This window comes from Marmota marmota, unplaced genomic scaffold (assembly GCF_001458135.2).
Source record: "Marmota marmota marmota unplaced genomic scaffold, marMar, whole genome shotgun sequence".
NCBI classification, from domain to species: Eukaryota; Metazoa; Chordata; class Mammalia; order Rodentia; family Sciuridae; genus Marmota; species Marmota marmota.
In genome coordinates, this window is record NW_025999869.1 from 22,348,292 (window position 1) to 22,361,117 (window position 12,826).

Consider the following 12,826-nt stretch of genomic DNA (forward strand, 5'->3'; position numbering starts at 1 on the left):
AAAAAAAAAAAAAAAAAAAGAAAGAAAGAAAGAAAGAAAGAAAGAAATGTCATACAGAGTGGCTTCACTGAAGTGTGACACTGTGTAACAACCTCTAAAAATCTAGACACATCTCCATAGAAGAGAACCTCAAAAGAGGTCCAGGTTTTACAGTTATGTACATGAGAGTTTTCAAAGTAAAAGAATTTGGGACCCAAAAAATAAGGTGATTTTATTTTTACTCACAAGCCAGGATGTTCTGAGGACATTTAGAATTACACACTTTTTCTGACTGTTCTAAAAGAAACTATTTTGTGCATTAGTGAAATCCAGGTTACTGAAAACAGAGGCTAATCCTATAGGTGACTGGATTACAAAACCATTTGCATTTACAACCCCATAGAGTCTCTTTTGTTCAAATAAGGCTTGATTGGGAAAAAGTGGGATGTTGAAAATTGGTATGGAGACTCTATGGGCAGAGTTGAATGCAGCTGGCCCTTGACCCCTAGATTCTGCCAAGGCATAAGCAGCCCGTTCTTTCCTGTTTGAGGTCAGTCTCCCCTTGCCTGAAGAACCTGAGAGAATGGCCTCCTCAGGACCTGTGCCCACCATCTCTCAGCGTTTTTAGATCTTTACCCAGACTTAAATCCCGGCAGGCCTCAGGAGGCCAGTTGTGAAGTATGACCTATGAGAAGAAACCAAAGACACTAAAAGAACAAGATATTACCAGTGTTTACTGATAAAAATGTGTGGGATATGTCTGGAATCCTAACAGTGTGGGATCAGGATAGAAGGAATGGAAAGTATATCTGGCCAAATTTATTGATTTGGGCATATGAAGCAGAGATCTGGACTAGATGTGTTAGCTAAAGAAACCGAGTCGCTTTAACAGTCTGATTGTTCACTGACCCTGGAATCAAAGGATGTAGGCAGAAATCAAAGATTCCTGGGCTGGCAAGGACCAAGTGACATTGTTTAATTGCTAAAGACAAGGTGGTTATAATTAATGGGATGGGTGGCAAAGTCAAAGCAGTAATCAGAAATAGTTGACCTGCAGAGATGGTTGGTGATGGCTACTTTTCCACAGTGTCCCTATGTCTGCATTAGATAGATAGGGATTCCACTGAAATCTCACTGTAGTGTAGTAATTTAATATCAGTTAGTTGTATTTAGCATGACTTGAATAAGCAGTAAAGCTCAAGGTTTGATGAGAAGTTCAACTTAAATTGCAATAGAATCTTGAGCCAATTCCCAGACTTGAGCCCCAAATTCACACACTGAGATGAGATCCTCTTGAAGAAGGTGAGGCCAGTTTCCCTGGACACATAGCCAAAAATATAGATCATAAGTCTTCCTCCTAACCTTTCTCAAAGGGACCTGCAGTCATTGACCAGGGTGATATGCTTTGGGGAAGATGAAACTTTGTGGAGAGTCTGGAACTCTAGCTCTAGCCTATCACTCTTTCCTGGAGAACCAAGGCACCACCATGATGCACCGGCTAGAGTAGAGGCTTGTGAAGGTCAGGAGGTTATCGGAGATTTGGCTTTGGTCCACTTCACAGAAAAAGCTCATTAGGGTCTTCCTGTGCTTATTCTCCAGTTCTGACATGCAGAGTTAGGACAGGTATTCTCAGCAGCTAGCAATTGTCCCATGTTGGTTTCCTGACTCTTGGAATGAAGATTTTTATTGTGGAAAGGCTAAATGGAAGCCCACACAACTGCCTCTACTCACCAAATAAGTACTCTGACTGGTTTGTTTCCCTGAACAAACAGTAACAGATATGATTTCTAAAGCTTACCAGTGGCACTGACATGATTCTGGGCATATATGATGTGATTTTAGGCAGAAATATGAAATGAAGAAGGCTGACGACTGGATCAGTTCAGCAGCCCATCCATCCAGAGCAGATATCATCACATCATAAATATTCGTAGAATTTGCTGTTGTTTGGATAATTGTTGCCTAAAAGCCTATGTGTTAAAGGCTCAGTCTCCAGACCATGACACTATTGGGAGGTAGCAAAACCTTTAAGAGGTAGAACCTAGTCTTCCAGTCACTGGAGACTTTCCCTTCAAGGATCTACTGGGACCCCAGCCACTTCTTCTTCCTCTCTTTTACATGCTGACCATGAGGTAAATGTTTTTGCCATGTGCTGCCACCATGATGTGCTGCCTTGTCACAGGTCCAAATGCAATGGGGCCAACCAGTAATGGATTAAAATCTCCAACACTGTGAGCCAAAATAAATCTTTCTCTCTCTCTTTTTTTTTTTTTTTTGTTCTTTTTTTTATTAGTTGTTCAAAACATTTCAAAGCTCTTGACATATCATATTTCATACATTTGATTCAAGTGGGTTATGAATCTTTCCTCTTTATAAGCTGATTATCTCAGGTAACTGGTTACAATAATGGAAAGCTTACTGACATAGCTTTTTGTGTGTGCTTGTTTTTGTTTCTGTTTCTGTTTTGGCACCAGGAATTGAACCCAAGGGCACTGAACCCCTGAGCCACATTCCCAGCCCATTTTTTATTTTGAGACAGGATCTTGCTGAATTGCTTAGAGTCTCATAAAGTTGCTGAAGCTGACTTTGAACTTTCAATACTCCTGTCTTAGCTTCCTGAGCCTCTGAGATTACAGGTATGTGCAACTGTGCCCCATTGACATAGCAATTTAAAGAAGATACCTTTACATGATGTAGTCTTGTAAAGAAGGAGAAATTTATAGTTATATAAAATCTAACTTCAGTATTTAGTAGATCATGATTCAATGTCAGATTGAACATATTTGTTTTGTCAAACTAAAATTGAACTTTGATTTATATAAGTTTATTTTATATTGTTTATAATATTATATTATTTCAAGTATCCCTTGGAAACTTTCTATATCAACCATAAAAATGAAAAGTTCTGTTTATTTGGGATATTAAAATGCAGTGACTTGCTGGGCACAATGGTGGACACCTGAAATCACAGCAATTTGGGACAGGAGGATCATCAGCCTTGGCATTTTAGCAAGGCCCTAAGCAACTTAGAGAGACCCTATCTCAAAATAAAAAACAGACTGGGGATGTAGTTCAATGGTAAAGTTCCCCCTGGGTTCAATCCCCAGTACCATAAAAGAAAAAAAAAATAGAAAAGTAAGAAAGAAAGAAATGCAGTGACTTTCAAATATGGGATAGTTCAATAATTTCCAGAATTTTATAATTGAAGATGGCATAAAGAAGTTTGTAAACGGAAATTTTAGTATTAACAGCACACATTTTAATATTAACAATACAAATTTTAGTATTAACAATACACATTTACTAATGTAGTAAATGTGTGGATGAGTGGGATATTTGTTAGGGTATATTACAACTTTATGGTTAATAACCATAGTGGACATGTCTTTCGTCAGCACTGTAAGAAGAACCTGCTCCCAGACTATAAGCATGGAACAACCTTGTCCCTGATGGCTCTCTAGTTCCATGAAGTCCACTGGCATTATGACTTCAGTTTGATTCCTGTGAGATTTATATTGTTTATTTGAGTTATTCAAAGGCTCTGTTTTCTGCAATGAAAGATGCTTGACTCTCTAAAAGTAATTAAGAACATGTCACTTTTTTTTTTTTTTTCCTAGAGTGCAAGAATCAGCAGCCTTAGCTCCTGGCCTTCTTTTAGGGTTTACATCCTTGTTACAGACTAAATTCACATTGAACTATTAATCTCCAGTATGACTATATTTGGTGAGGTCCCTCTCAAGAATTAGTTGAGGTTAAATGATCATAAGGGTAGTCTTATAAGAACAAACATCAGAGAGCTTGTCAGCCGACTGTCTCTGAGCTCACAATTCAAAGAACGGCTGTCTGTAAGCCATTCAGGAACCTGATCAGCCAGAACCTCAATCTTTGATTTCTAGCTTCCAGAAATCTGAGAAAACAACTATCTGCTCACAGTCATCCAGTCTGTTGTATTTTGTTATGGCAGCCTGAGCAGATCCATGCAATCCTGAAGTTCTTTTAGAAGTATATACTAAAGTCTTTGATGCATCAGAATGCTAACTAACGTCCATGTTGAATGAAATCAATCTCATGGAGAGAACCACTCTCCCATTCTCAGAATTTACAAAAATTGCATAGAATGACAACAACCTTTTCTAAATCAGACTGTGAAACAAGCTTATTAAATAATGGTACAAAGGAAATAACACATGATGCTATCAAATTGTTATGATTGGTCTCAATAAAATTTCTTTCCTTTAATATTTACTAACCCTATGCAATTTCCCCCTGTATGCTTTAATTTAATTTACTAAGTAATTGGTTATTTTTTAAAATATTTATTTTTAGTTGTAGTTAAACATAATACCTTTATTTTATTTCTTTATTTTTATGTGGTGCTGTGGATCGAACCCAGGGCCTTGCACATGCCAGATGAGCGCTCTACCACTGAGCCACAACCCCAGCACCCCTCACCCCAAGTAATTGGTTTTTAAAAAAGCAACTTAAGGGGCTGGGGCTCAGCTGTAGTGCACTTGCCTGGCATGTGTGAGGCACTGGGTTCAATTCTCAGCACTGCATATAAATAAATAAAATAAAGGTCTATCAACAACTTAAAAATAAAAAGCAACTTAAGAAAATATTGAGCTCTTACCTAGTTTTCCTTTTAGAAAAGAAAGAAAGTTAGAAAGCAGTGGTGTGTGCCTGTCATCCATCTATTTGGGAGGCTGAAGCAGGAAGATCACAATGTGAAGCCAGCCTGGGCAACTTAGCAAGACTCTGTCTCAAAACAAAATAAAAAGGGATGGGGATGTGGCTCAGTGGTGGAGTGGCTACCTAGCATGTTAATATCTATATGGCATGGGTTCAATCCTCAGTACTGCAAAAAAGAAAGAAGGAAAATTATAATAGACTTCTATGTTCAAGCACCAAGATTTAACACTATAATTTTACCACATTTTATTTTAATCTTTTTTTGTGTGTTCTTTTAAGAAAATCTAAGCATACTATTTATAAATAAGCTGTTTATTTTTGTTTAATAATGTAATACTCAAAAGTACTCAAAATTGGCAACTAGACATTGCCAAACATCCTATTTTTTTCTATTGACAATTCTGTTTCCTTTTAAAATTTTTTTCCATATAATTAATTTCCTTTTGGTTTATCCTATTGCCTAGATATGAAGTTTCCTTTTTAAGCTCTTAATTATATTAAAGATTTGAGTGCTGAGTGGCACTCAGGGATTTACACATGCTACGTAAGTATTCTATTACTATATAACTCTTCCAGCCCCTATAAAGTCTATTTGATCATGACACGTTAACAAACACACACACACACACACACACATATTCAAATGCTAGATTTTATTTGTTAGCATTTTAATTAGCAATACTCACAACTTGAATAAACCTCGTTGGCTATGATGACTGCCACTGTGCAAAACTATTGCTAGCATTTTATTTAGGTCACTTTCATCTATATTTATCCAGTATTGACTTTTAGTTTTCCTTTCTCTATTCTGTCCTTTTGTAATTTTACATAAAATTATACCAATTTGTGCCTTATTTCTACTTTCTAATTCTCTGGAAGATTAACAGTTATTTGAAGATCAGTTTTTTAAAAAATCTCCTACAAATTTCTAAACCTAGTGTTTTTAACTGAACATATAGTTTAGTTACTGGTGTTATATTCATTAATATTTTCTTTCTTTTTAAATTGATTCTGAGTAGTTAATGTTTTTCAAGAAAGCTGTCTTTAAAGGTTTTCAAATTTAATAGCATAAAACTGTTAAGAGAATTTTATTATAATTTTTAAAATCCCAACTCTATCAATTAGCTTTTGTCACAAAACAAAACATGCCAAAACATAGTGGCTTAAAACAGCAAGCATTTATTATTCATTAAGAATTTGTGGAAAAAAAAAAAAAAGAATTTGTGGGCTGGCTGTGGGTTTCTTCTGGTTTGGGCCAGTTTGGCTGGGACCTGATCTAAGGTGACCTTTCTCCTGTCTCTGGTGCTTGGCAGGCTATTGATCTAGATGGGCCTGTCTGAAATGACCTTGCTTTTTTACTTGTGAGTTTAATCAGTTCACACTCATTGTGATTTCTGATTTATTTGCATCTATTACTGCCAATCCTGTCTTGTGCTTTTTGTTCCTCCCTTTTTGCCTTCTGTTGAAGCAATTGACTTCTCTTTACCCTGTCTCTGTTTTAGGATTAAATATTTTACACCTGTTCTTTCAGTGGTTTCCTCAAAGCTTCATCCTGTCTTAAAAATATCTCAAGTTTAGAATGTGTGTACACCACGTCACTACCTTTCTGTCTAACTTTCGTGATCTTCCACAGTATTGTTCTCTGGTACTTGGTTTATTTTTAAATATCTTATGTTTTGACTAGACTGTACATAGTGTGTGTGTGTGTGTGTGTGTGTGTGTGTGTGTGTCTAAGATACAAATATACAATGAAAAGTCTCCTTCCCATCTCTATCCCTTGCCTGTAAGGTCCTATCCCCAGAGGCAACCATTAGTACCAGTTTCTTGAATATCCAACTAAAGGTAGGAAGCTTAGGCATTTAAGTATGTGTGCATTTTTTTTTTTTTTTGATACTAGGGATTGAACCCAGGAATGCTTAACCACTGAGCTACATACCCAAACCTTTTAAAGATTTTATTTAGAGACAGGGTCTCGCTGAGTTGCTTAGGGCCTTACTAAGTTGCTGAGGCTGGCTTTGAACTCATGATCCTCCTGCCTCCCAAGCTCCTGGGATTACAGGTATGCACCACCACGCCCAGCTTTTTTCTCATGTTAGTGATAGCATATGACCCACACTATTCTATAGGTTGTTTTTTAATCTAAAAATATTTCTTGGAGATTATTTCGTATCTATATGTAGAGCTTCAATCTTTTACAATTTATATAATTATTTACAATAATATAAATATGCATTATTTATTATAAATTATATATATGCTAATTTATAATAATATAATGATTTTATAATTTTTATAATGGCTATTGTATGCATGAATCACAACATATTTAACCAATCACCTACTAGGGAAAGTGAGATTGTTTAAAAAACAATACTGGGGCTGGGGATGTGGCTCAAGCGGTAGCGCGCTCACCTGGCATGCCTGCGGCCCGGGTTCAATCCTCAGCACCACATACAAACAAAAAGATGCTGTATCCGCCGAAAACTAAAAAATAAATATTAAAAAAAATTCTCTCTCTCTCTCTCTCTCTCTCTCCCTCTCTTTAAAAAAAAAAAAATACTGTAGGGGCTGGGGATGTGGCTCAAGTTGTAGCACGCCCGCCTAGCATGCCTGAGGCACTGGGTTTGATTCTCAGCACCACGTAAAGATTAAAAAAAAATGCTGTAGTGAATATATTTGTATTGATCGTATTCTGTACATATGTGTGTGTATGTGTGTGTATGTGTATATATATATATATATATATATAGTATAAATTCCTCAAAAAGCATAAATTATTCTCCAAATTATATTGTCCTTCTGAATCCTGCCCCATTATAAATTTCCATGCCTTCTTCATGATTTTTCTTTTGTTAGATGAATGTTGATATTTAGGGCAACCTTAAAAGCCATATGTTGAAGAAGACAGAGTCACTATCAACCAATATTCATGGTCAGACCTTCATTCCTACACCTTCCTCCCCTCACCTATTCCTGCTACTTGGAAATTCTGCACTAGATATTATGCACATTGTGTGTGTGTGTGTGTGTGTGTGTGTGTGTGTAGGGAGAGATAGATAGTTTTTTAATTTTTAATATTTTGAGGGGGTTACTGGTGATTTAACTTAGGGGCACTCGACCACTGAGCCACATCCCCAACCCTATTTTGTATTTTATTTAGAGACAGGGTCTCACTGAGTTGCTTAGTGCTTCACTTTTGCTGAGGCTGGCTTTGAACTCAAGATCCTCCTGCCTCAGCCTCCCGAGCTGCTGGGATTACAGGCATGCAGCACCTCACCTGGCAAAAGAAAGAGAGTATTAAGTAAATGAAATTATAGAGTTTATTTGAAGCAGCTACCACTTCCCTATCTAATCACCTTATAAGCTAACCAAATACATTTTTTTCTAGTGATGTAAAAAAAGAGAAAGAAAAAAAAAATGATCTCTATATATACCCTTGACAGACACTCTTGTAGTTTGCATCTTGGATAGGTAAAGAATCCATCTTGCACAAGCAAGTCAAGCTCTCTACCACTGAGCTATATCCCTAGCCCAATAATCTATCCTATTGGACTTTTGTTTTGTTTGGTTTGGTTTGGTTTGTTTTTTATGGTGCTAGAGATTGAACCCAGGGTCTTGCAAATGCTAGGAAAGTGGTCTACCACTGAGCTAAACCCCCAACACCCATCTAATTGGAATTTTAGTTGCATTAATCTTATTGTATTAGTCAGAATTCTCCAGAAAAACCTAAGAAATAGATGTATCAGAAAAGACTTATTATGGGAATTGGCTCAGACAATTATCAGGTAAATTGGTGTCCCAGTGTCCAAGGGCTGCAGAAGATGGATGTCCCCTCTCAAGAAGACAGTCTTTTGCTCTTTCTCTACATTTTGTTCCACTGAAGCCCTCAAGGAATTGGATGATCTTGACTGCATTGGTAAGGGCAGATCTTCTTTACCCAGTTTATTGTCAAATGTCAACCTCTTCCTCAAACACCTACAGACATATCCAGAAATGTTCTACCAGCTATTTGGGAATTCTTTAAATTAGTCATAGCAACACATAAAATTAACCTTCACACTTACTATTTTAAGTCAAATGCCTTTCTATATATGTTCACATATTAAGAACCCCTGGAACCCCAGCAAAACTTGGAAGACTGAGGCAGGAGGATCTCAAGTTCAAAGCCAGCCTCAGCAACTTAGCAAGGTCCTAAACAACTCAGTGAAATACAAAAAAAGGGCTGGGGATGTGGTTAAGCGTCCCGTCCCTGGGTTCAATCCCCTATAGCAAAAAAGAAAAAAAAAGAAACGTCGGCATTTCCTTCTATGTAATCTATCACTTCACATCCTATGCCCATTTTTCTGTAAACTGGTTGTTGATTCTTTTCTCATGTTTATTATATAAATTACAAGTATTTTTCTCAGACTGGCATTTGTATTTTAATTTTAGTTATTTTTTTCTCTATATAAGACATTTTTATTAATTTTTTGGGGGGTCAAACTTGGAAAGGTGTCCCCTTGTCAAGATTTTAAATAGATATTCCTCCATATTTTTAGAGTGTGCTTATAGTTGAATTTTTGACCTTTAAGTCTTTAGGTTAGGTTTTATTTTGGTGAGAGGTTTGAGATTAGATAGAAATTGATTTCTTTTTTCACCCAATAGCTACCAGTTATGTTAACACACTAATTGCTTAATCTGTTCCCTCCCCTACAAGATTTAAGATTTACCTTAATCTAATACTAAATTCCAACATATTTTACAACAATTTCTGTGCTTTCTATTCTGGACCACTGATTTGACACACTCCAGTACAACCATTACTCTAATAAAATAATGTCTTATGGAGTTCCAACTCATCCCTCCTCTATTTCATGACTTTCCTAACTATTCTGGCTTTCTTCTCTGTAAACTTTAAATAAATTTATCCAGTTTGTTGTTCTGTCTGGTTAATGTTTAACAGCAGCCCTTTGATCACCAGCGTTCCTTGCATCTCACTCTTGTTTAGTTCATTTTCCTCTTAGCAAAAAACGTTCTTTCTGTGAGAGTCTGTGAGAGGCACACTACCCCAAATGGCTGGTCTGAAATGTCTATTTCTTTTTCACCTTTGAATAATGGTTTCCCTTGATAACAGAATTCTATTCTGACAGTTTTCTTTCTTCAGCACTCTGGAAGAATTTTTCTTTGTTTTCTGGATTCTATAGTTGCTACTGATGTATCTGTTGTCAATGAAATTGTGCTTCCAGTTTGTCTTTTGGAATTTTCTCTTTAACTGAAAGATTTTATAGTGTCTCATCTTTCCCAAGGTTGCCTTAGGAGTGTCTTTTCATTGTATTTTGTAGTATCAGCATGATGTGTTTGGCTCACACCCATCACGTTTATTTGGTTTTTATTTATTCTTCAGTCTCAGTGTGCTCCTCTATTTGGAATTTATTTATTTCACCATATCTAGAAAACTCTTAGTCATTATGTTTCCATAGAGTCTCTCTGGCATGCTCTATTCTGTCTGAAACAGGTTTTAGACATGTATTTTGGGCTTTCAGTCTATCCTTCATGTCTCAAAACCTCTTTTCTATCCTTTTATCACTCCATATGCATTCTGAATAGTCTTCTCTGCACTATCTTCCGCATTGCTACTTTTTCTTCAGCTGTATGTGATTTTTACTTTAATAAAGCAAATTCATTAAAATGTTTGACTCAAATGACTGTGCTCCATCTCTAGAAATTTAACATTTTTAAACCCCCAAATTGCCTGTTCCTTTTCATCGTGTCCTATAATTTTTGGTTCTTATTTTTTTCTTTAATTTTGAATTTTTAAAAATTATTATTATTATTATTAGTCTTAAAAATTAATTTTTTTCTTTAATCTTTTCAACAATTTGATTTTTTTCAGAAATATTTTTCTATCACTCAAGTTGCTTATCCTTCTGCTTTTTATGGATTTTTGTTTGTTTGTTTTTGTACCAGAGATTGAACCCAGGGATACTTAACCACTCATCCACATCCCCAGCCCTTTTTATATTTTTTATTTAGAGACAGGGTCTTGCTGAGTTGCTTAGCACCTTGCTAATTTGCTGAAGCTGGCTTTGAACTTGTGATCCCAAGTCACTGGGATTAGAGACACACACCACCACATATATTTTGTGGGGCTAAATATAATGTCATATGTTTTATCTTTTATTATTGTGAATTTTTGTATTTTGAGTGTGTTCTTTTTTTTTTTTTTTTTTAAACTGTGAACCCAGAGTGAAAAACTGCCACAGTCTGGCTGGGCACAATTCAGGAGCCACTTGTCAAAAGAAATGAACTTTATTTTTAGAATACACACACACCAAACCACCCAGCTCCTCAGGAAAAACCTTCAGAGCCCAACTGCCACCACCCGCTGCCCACAAGCCTCTCAACCTCCCCCACTCCTCCTGTTCTTGAGGCTGATTGGCTGGGTCGCCTGGGCAGAGCCAAAAAGAGTCCCCCAATGAGCAGCTCCGTGGTCTGAAAGGGCGGGGAAACAGCCCAATGAGCATCACCGCAGAAGAGCCAATCAGTTGGCAGCTAGAAGTTTGCTGGGGCCGCTGTGAGCCAATCATCAGCTGGCAGCTGGAAGTTTGCTGGCAGCTGGAAGTTTGCTGGGACCCCTTCGGCTGTGGCTCTCAACATAAAACCCAGGTGGAAGTAAGATCCCAATAGAGCAGTTCCGCATTTGCTTGCGCCAGGCACCCTCGGTGTGTTCCACTGAGGTTCAGCACCAGTTTGAATATTAATATCTCAGTTTGGATTTCCCTCACCATAGGGGTAGAATAAATTCAAATTGCACATCCTGGAGAGGCTTAGCTTTAAGTTTTGATTTCTCATCTTGGGAGAAGAATAGCTATCCCAAACAGAGAGCTGCTCAGAGCAAACTTCCCCAATGCTTCTCTGGTTTGACAGTTTTTTTGTTCCCCTTACTCAGAGGAGAAATCATCTTTAGGTCATTGCTTACTAAAAGAAGTTGTCAGTTCCATTTCCCTGCCACGTAAAGGCCAAGGCTGTATGTTAACTTCTCCTGTGGTTACTAAACCCAACCTCTGACTACCAGGTCAACATTTGTATCTAGTAATCTACCTTCATTTAATACACTTTCCATCTAGTAATGAGTTGCCTATCATTTCTGGCACCTGGGAGTCTCTCTCTCTCTCTCTCTCTCTCTCTCTCTCTCCTTTTTATAGGCTCTGTTACAGATTTTAAGCATTTCTTTATGTTTTATGCAACATTTTTCTGAATTTAAAAAAATTGCCTTATGAATTTTTATTGTGTTCTGTTTTAGCTCAGCATCTAAACTGCTTTTCCATTCTATTCATTCATTCATAACTGTAACAGTATTGAATTTCTCTACTCCTAATGTTCCTTTGTGTGTTTATTTTTGCCTGGTTTTATGTCAAACTGTACATCTCATTTCTACTTCCATTTATTTTAGTACCTTGAAAGAGTTATCAGGAAAATGCATTTATATATTAAGATACATCCATGCATAACTCAGCCTTCTGCTATGAACTTAAACAGATCTTACTCAGAACTTAAGTTTTTCAAAAGTAAACACCACAATATTGTGAGATCATCATCAAATAGGTAACTTAGTCCCTTGTTTATTGTGGTTTGATGATGTGCCCTTTGGTTTATAAAATTGTGAATAGCAATTCCTTAGTTTTAATAACTAGGCAGTAAAAACATTATTTATTTATTTCCCAATTCTCCTTAAACATAAAAGGGTTTATGGCAAATTTGTCTTAAAGTTTAATTCTGGGAAAGTATTTGCCCATATCCATAATTTTGTAAGCACTCTTATGCCAGAAAATGAGATATACTATAATTCATTTTTACTTTCATTGCCAGAAATGGGGAATCTGAATCAGTGTTTATTGATAATAGATAAATTTCTGGTGTATGCTGGATAATTTCTATCCCCTGAAATTTCTTCAGATATTTTATGTTTTTCCTCGAGATTATAAAATAATAGTCTTATTTTGCTTAGTGCTTCCTTTATAAGATATCACATTAAGTCATTAAACCTTGAATCTACCTAAGTGTGATAAATAAACCGTGTTTCCCTTGTGCTGTATCTCAGCTCTCGAAGTTATGCATTCTTACCTTTCTATCATGCACTTTTCTTTTCTTTATTAATGTTGCCATTGTTTCTTTAGAC